The 7,427-nt window shown below is 40.6% G+C and overlaps 1 pseudogene; it reads right to left on the bottom strand.

Moving 5' to 3' along the window:
* The window catches only part of LOC18780379, a 16,145-nt pseudogene continuing 9,504 nt past the window's right edge, over positions 787 to 7,427 (bottom strand).

Here is a 7,427-nt window from a genome sequence, read left to right as displayed (position 1 = left end):
CATTTCGGTGTTTGGTAAGTGCACTATTGGGAATATAATACCTTATTTATGTATATGAACTTTATGATGTGTAAGTCTCACATCGGAGAATACAACAATAATTTATAGTTCAAATATAGGTTGTCCACTATTAATTACACTGAGGCCTTTTGTGATAAAACCTCACACCTAGAGATTCATTAGGCCTTCTCTCTCCTAGGTGGTTGATGTGGAGAGACGATAGCACTGGAGATCTGGACTTCTCTTTAATAGAGGTGGCCCCCACATAGGTAGGGCCTATAAATAGCAGACCGTTAAATTAAAAAAATAAAAGCACTCGATCAATGGAGTTACAAAGTGAGAGGGTGTTCCTCTCACTTGTGCAAAACGTCTGTGTCTTTCGGCTCTCACTACCCAGGATTGTTGGCCTTTATCATGATTCATGATTCATGTCGGCTGTTTGATCCCTCTTTTGCTCCTTTACTTTGCTTTTTCTTTTTTCGTTTGGTTGGTTTGTGGTGTGACTAGTCTGGGTTGTCTGGCCCGTGCGTTTGCAATTTTTTTTTTGGTGTGTTCTTTTGTGCTTGATAGTTATATGATTGATTTTCCACACTTGACTAGTGTAAGTGAATGACTCATAAAGATTAACTGATTTGGGTGATAAACTTGATGAAAAACAACATGATCTAAATTGATTGATAATTCAACCTACAACCCAACTATCCTAGAAAGCACCAAGTTGTTTATCAGTGGATTCTGCATGATCTTGTCTATAATATCATTGAGACAACCTTCTACATACTATTGTTAACCTGTTCTGTCACAAAAGGTGTTGGTGTTATTAGCTGACTGAGACAAACGGGGCATGTAGAATAATAGCTACAAATACAACATTACAGAAACAAAAACCATGACATAATTATGCTCTCTGGCCTTATCTTGTTTGGTCGGTCAGCTGTTTTTATCACCAAACATGCTTCTGCTTCTGGTTTGTATCAGAGTAAACTGGTTTGACCAGATTATATCCTATTTATTACCACCTCTTATGGAAAATTCACATCCAAAAATTTGATTTCTAGGACAGAAGCCTATGCTGAATTCAATTTGCCTGACGGCTGACGGCTGACAGCTGACGCAGTCCATGTAATGATTCAATCGATGCATTAGAATATGCTCTGCTCTACCAATTAGAATTCATAAACTATCAATCTAAGATTATTTTCCCTCCAAACTTGATCAATCACATCCACATTTCCATAATGTTTTATGACTTGTAAATGTAAAACAGTTATATTTATTTCTTTGCTGCTTGCACCTTCAATTCAAATGCCATTTATTTACTTTTTACTCGCAATTCACTGAGAATGATGGGTTCCTCAGTTACTGCATTTACACTTTGCATCACCTCATGTGCACTGAATCCATCATCTTTGGCATAAAAAAAGTGGAGCACTTTGCTCATGTTCCAAACCAAATCCTTGCAAGCCCTTGGCTATGCTACCCATTGAAGGAAGTTGAGGTTCCACCCCAAAACCAATTGGCAATGGGGGGAGTAGCCCAACTCCTTATAAACCTAGGCTAGGTCCCTTAACATTTCAATATGGGACAAACACTCTCAACACGCCCCCGCACGTGTGGCGAACTTTCAAGCCTAACGTGGACAACACATATTGGATGACATGGGAGAATGTGTGGCCATTGGGCCAAACACGTGAAGCCTTGCTCTGATACCATGAAGGAAGTTGAGGTTCCACCTCAAAACCAATTGGCAATGGGGGGAGTAGCCTAACTCCTTATAAACCTAGGCTAGGTCCCTTAACATTTCAATGTAGGACAAACACTCTCAACACCCGTCTCCTGTAAAACTAATCGTAGCAGCTCTCCCCTCTTACTTTTTATAATACTATTTATCTCATTGATGGCCTCTTCTTCAGTAACGACACCGTTCCCATGAATCATGGTCAATGATAGAGCATTTAGCTTCCCTTCAGCGGAATCCCTCTGCAACACAGCCAGGAGTTATGAGTTAACGATAACAAATTGGATACTAGTTTTTCTTTTCGAAAGAATAATGTGGGCATATTGTCTACCTTGAAGCCTTGGATATCATTCAGAAGACGTCCACAGGTGCTCATAAGGCTATACAGCTCATGCAATTCGGAACTTCCTACAACCTCCTCTGAAAGGTCATGCCCAACAAAATAGAGAGCTGGAAGGACAATTGGTCCAATGCCAATTGATATATATCCATTTGTCATATACTCCTCCATTGTTGGCACTGACTTGTTTCTCAACCACTCAGCTTCCTTCAGCCCAGACTCGAGCAAATCCAACCACTGAAAATCAAACATAGCTCAATTCATCCCTAGCTCCATGAATAAAAACAAGTTGAACTTGATAAAAGAAGCTGTTGAGGAAGACATAGTGCTTTTAGAAAGGAAAATTAAAAGATTTTAACTTACCGTCTCAATTATGTCACTTGTCACGCTGCGTCCTTGTCGTGTCTCGCCTTGACTCCAAGCTCATTAATTGTGTTCTTAAGTGCTGAAAATATAATTTCAACATGCTCGGAACAACAATCAACATTCACATTCACATCCCACCTGAGGTTCAGACACAAGGAAGTTTAGGCCCTCAATGCCAGAAAAACAAAATAAGGAGCACGAGCATAAATTGCTGACCAACAAATTTATCCAATGGAAATAGGAAGGGAATGGGAACAGGAAACGTACTTCTCGATCAGTTGTATAAGGTTTACCAGCTCCTCTTCAGAACCTCCAACGTTAGTGAAATCATCAACCACAGTTGTAAGCACTCCACTTTTGGCCCATGACATGCGGGCATTGTTAGTGTATAAGCATTGAGCTAATCTCAGCTTAATGTTAACTAGCCAAGTATTTCATTGTGTATTCACTTTGTCTTAGAAAATGACAGGTGTAAGGCTGAGATGCAAAACTAAGTGTGTGCATCCAGCTAAGGCTAACGGTCATGTACAACATGCTGAGTGTGTGTGTGCGTTTTAAAAAAAAAAACAGAAATGAGAAAGAATATACATAGGCTGGCTCACTGACTTTATGAGCCAAGCAGAGCAGTTTTACAGATTCTCTCCTCTTCATTCCTCCTACACCTCTCTATCTCTGAAATTGATAAGAAGATTACAAAATATTATCAAACTTTTACATGGCCTCAGAGCCAGGTTCGATCGATTAAGATCTGGGCGTAAGAAATTGAGCTCCACCCAAGGTTGGCTGAGCTCAGGCGAAGTTGCAGAGACCGTTCGAAAAGTCAGCTTTTGATTTGCGACCCGTTTCATCTGAGCTAAAAGATGGCTGGATCTGGAAGTTCTGAAGTACGAACTCCGATCTTCTCCGGCGAGAATTACGAATTCTGGAGAATCAGAATGATGACGATCTTCAAGTCGCACGGGTTATGGAAATTGGTTGAGAAGGGGATTCCGACCCCAGACTCGAAGAAGAAGGCTGAAGGAGGCTCAGAAGAGGAGGTTGATGAGAAAACAGCAGCTGTCTATATGCAAGATGCCAAGGCCCTAGGCATTATTCAGACTGCTGTTTCAGACCAAATCTTCCCACGAATAGCTAATGCTGGAACAGCAAAAGTGGCTTGGGATTTGTTATATGGAGAGTACCATGGTGGTGATCAGGTAAGGTCTGTAAAATTACAAAATCTGAGGCGTGAGTTTGAGTATGCTAGGATGAGAGATGATGAAACCTTATCTGGCTATTTGACTCGGCTAAATGAGTTAATAAACCAAATGAAAACATTTGGTGAGATTCTGACTAATGAGAGACTTGTTCAGAAGGTATTGATTAGCCTTAGCAAGCCATATGACCCTATTTGTCTGGTTATTGAAAATACCAAAAGTTTAGAGACTGTGGCCTTGCAGGAAGTTGTAGCCATTTTGAAAAGCCAAGAACAGAGGTTTGATCTACATAATGTGGATACCACTGAAAGGGCATTTGCTTCTTTTTCCGTAAGTTCAAAAGGGCAACAAAGCAAGAATCACTCTAAGTCTCAAAAGAATTGGAACTCCAAGGGAAAACCATGGGAATCGAAAGGAAAGCCTCAGCAGAATAATTATACACCAAATCACAGCTCTAGTTCACCACAACAGACAACTCAAGATGCTGCTAAACCACAGTGCAGGGTGTGCTCCAAATTTCATTTTGGTGAGTGTAGATATAAGGGGAAGCCTAAATGTTTTAACTGTGATAGGTTCGGACATTTGGCTAGGGAATGCACTCTAGGTAAGGCTACTCAAAAGGCCAACTGTGTCAACCAAACTGAGATGACTGGAAATCTATTCTTTGCCAATAGTGTCATTTCTGATGTGAACACAAATGGAAACTGGTATATTGACAGTGGCTGCAGCAACCACATGACTGGAAGTGCAGACTTGCTTGTTGATATGAGGACAAACGTTTATGGAAAGGTGCAGATGCCTACGGGAAATTTGGTGGATGTTGCAGGTATAGGCTCACTGGTAATTGAAACTAGTGCAGGCAAGAAATACATTAGGGAGGTCATGTTTCTACCTGGATTAAAGGAAAATCTGTTGAGTGTTGGTCAAATGGATGAACATGGATACCATTTGCTGTTTGGTGGAGGCATGTGCTGCATCTTTGATGGCCCCTCACTTGACAAGTTGATTATCAAGGTTAAGATGAAGAATAATAGGTGTTATCCTTTATCTTTAATGCAATCTGATCAGATTGCATTAAGAGCTAGTGTGACTGAATGCACTTGGATTTGGCATAAGAGGTTAGGCCACTTGAACCTCAGAAGTCTCAAACAGCTGAGAGATCAAAGTATGGTTCATGGTCTGCCATTTTTGGAAGAAATTAATGGTGTATGTGAGGGATGTCAACTGGGCAAGCAACATAGGGACTGGTTTCCTAAAGGGCAGGCTTGGAGAGCAGAAAATCCTCTGGAACTGATACATACAGATTTATGTGGTCCAATGCAGACAGAGTCTATAGCTGGAAACAGATATTTCATGCTACTCATTGACGACTGTACAAGGATGACTTGGGTGTACTTTCTAAGGTACAAATCAGATGCAATAACCTGTTTTAGGAAGTTTAAATCCATGGTCGAACTGCAAAGTGATTTCAAAGTCAAGTGTGTGAGAAGTGATAGAGGAGTGAATTCACATCTAGTGAATTCAGCAAATTATGTGAGGAGTGGCATTCAAGACAACTAACCACAGCCTACACTCCACAACAAAATGGAGTGGTGGAGAGAAAAAATAGAACTGTGGTAGAAATGGCCAAGGCAATGCTTCATGAGAAGAATATGCCTTATACTTTATGGGCAGAAGCTGTTCACACAGCTGTGTATCTCCTAAATCGCTCACCCACCAAAGGCACTAGAGAATATCACTCTATTTGAAGCATATAGTGGCAGAAAACCAGGTATTGGTCATCTCAAAGTGTTTGGATCCCTTTGCTATGTGCATGTACCAGCAGAAACGAGACAGAAACTGGATGCTAAGAGTGTAAAAGGGGTTTTTGTTGGATATGCCGTTTGTGAAAAAGGGTACAGAGTATTTGATCCTTCCACTAAGAAGTTGATTTTATCAAGAGATGTTGTGTTTGATGAAAGTATGACTTGAAACTGGACAGCAGAGACAGAAATGCCTACTGCAGTGACAAACACTCAAGATCAATCTAAAACTGAGATTGATTTTAGCCTACATGAAGTAACAGAAGTAGACAACAATTGTGCTAGTCCTTGTAGCTCCTTTCAAGCTAAAGAACAAGAGAGAAACATCCATGAAACTGCTGAGATCACTAAACCTTATGATCATACACCAGTTAAGTGGAGAAGCATAAATGACATTATGGCACAATGCAATCTCTGCATTGTGGAACCAGAGAAATATGAAGAAGCTGCACAAGATCAGTCATGGATAAAAGCAATGGAGGATGAGCTATCTATGATTGAGAAAAATGGAACTTGGGAACTTGTGAACAGACCGAGTGACAAACAAGTTATTGGAGTGAAATGGGTGTTCAAGACCAAACTAAATCTAGATGGTTCAGTGCAAAAGAACAAGGCTAGATTGGTTGCTAAGGGATATGTGCAGAAACCAGGAATTGACTATAATGAGACTTTTGCTCCAGTTGCTAGATTGGACACAATCAGGACTTTAATTGCTCTTGCTGCACAAAAGAGCTGGAAGTTATATCAACTAGATGTCAAGTCAGCTTTCTTGAATGGAAAGCTGAAGGAAGAAGTGTATGTTGAGCAACCTGAGGGTTTTGTGGTTCAAGGCAAAGAGGATAAAGTTTATAGACTGCATAAGGCTCTTTACGGGTTAAAACAGGCACCTAGAGCCTGGTATGGAGAAATTGACAGCTACTTTGCTGAGTGTGGGTTTGAGAAAAGTTTGAGTGAAGCCACTCTTTATACCAAGACAAGGGGAGAAAATGACATACTAATTGTGTCCATCTATGTGGATGATATAGTGTACACGGGAAGCAATCAAGGAATGTTGAATGAGTTCAAAAGAGACATGCAAGAGAAGTATGAAATGACAGACTTAGGTCTTCTCTATCACTTTCTAGGAATGGGGGTGATTCAGACAGATTCAAGCATATTTATTCACCAAAGAAAGTATGCATCTTCTTTGTTGAATAAATTTGGGTTAACTGACTGTAAGTCTGTGTCTACACCTCTTGTAGCCACAGAAAAATTGATCAAGGACGATGGTAGTGGTGCTGCTGATGAAGAGAACTATAGAAAGCTTGTAGGAAGCTTGCTGTACCTTACTGCTACAAGACCGGATGTGATGTATGCTGCAAGCTTGCTAGCTAGATATATGCATGGTCCTTCTAATAAGCACTATGGAACAGCTAAGAGGGTGCTAAGGTATGTCAAAGGAACACTAGACTATGGTTTGATGTATGAGAAAGGCAAGAAAGCAGTGTTGGTGGGGCATTGTGACAGTGATTGGGGAGGCTCACTTGAAGATAGCAAAAGCACATCTGGATATGCATTCTCATTTGGAAGTGGAGTATTCTCATGGGCTTCTGTTAAACAAAACTGTGTAGCTCTCTCAACTGCTGAAGCAGAATATGTTAGTGCTTCAGAGGCTACAACTCAAGCAATTTGGCTTAGGTTTGTTTTGGAAGACTTTGGAGAATTACAAGCAGATGCTACTCCCCTGAGGTGTGACAACACTTCTGCAATTTCCATCACAAAAAATCCAGTGTTTCATCAAAGGACAAAACACATTGACAGGCGGTATCATTTCATCAAGGATGCTCTACAACAAGGAGTTATTGATTTGGTTTATTGTCCAACTAAAGATCAAGTGGCAGACATTTTCACCAAGGCTTTACCAAGGGAGAGGTTCAACTATCTCAGAGATAAGCTAGGAGTCTTATCAGCTCAAAGCTTAAAGGGGAGTGTTAGTGTATGAAGGA

This window comes from Prunus persica, chromosome G4 (assembly GCF_000346465.2).
Source record: "Prunus persica cultivar Lovell chromosome G4, Prunus_persica_NCBIv2, whole genome shotgun sequence".
In the NCBI taxonomy this organism is placed as follows: domain Eukaryota; kingdom Viridiplantae; phylum Streptophyta; class Magnoliopsida; order Rosales; family Rosaceae; genus Prunus; species Prunus persica.
Note: the sequence above shows the minus strand (reverse complement) of the source record. Positions and strands in the feature narration are given on the sequence as shown.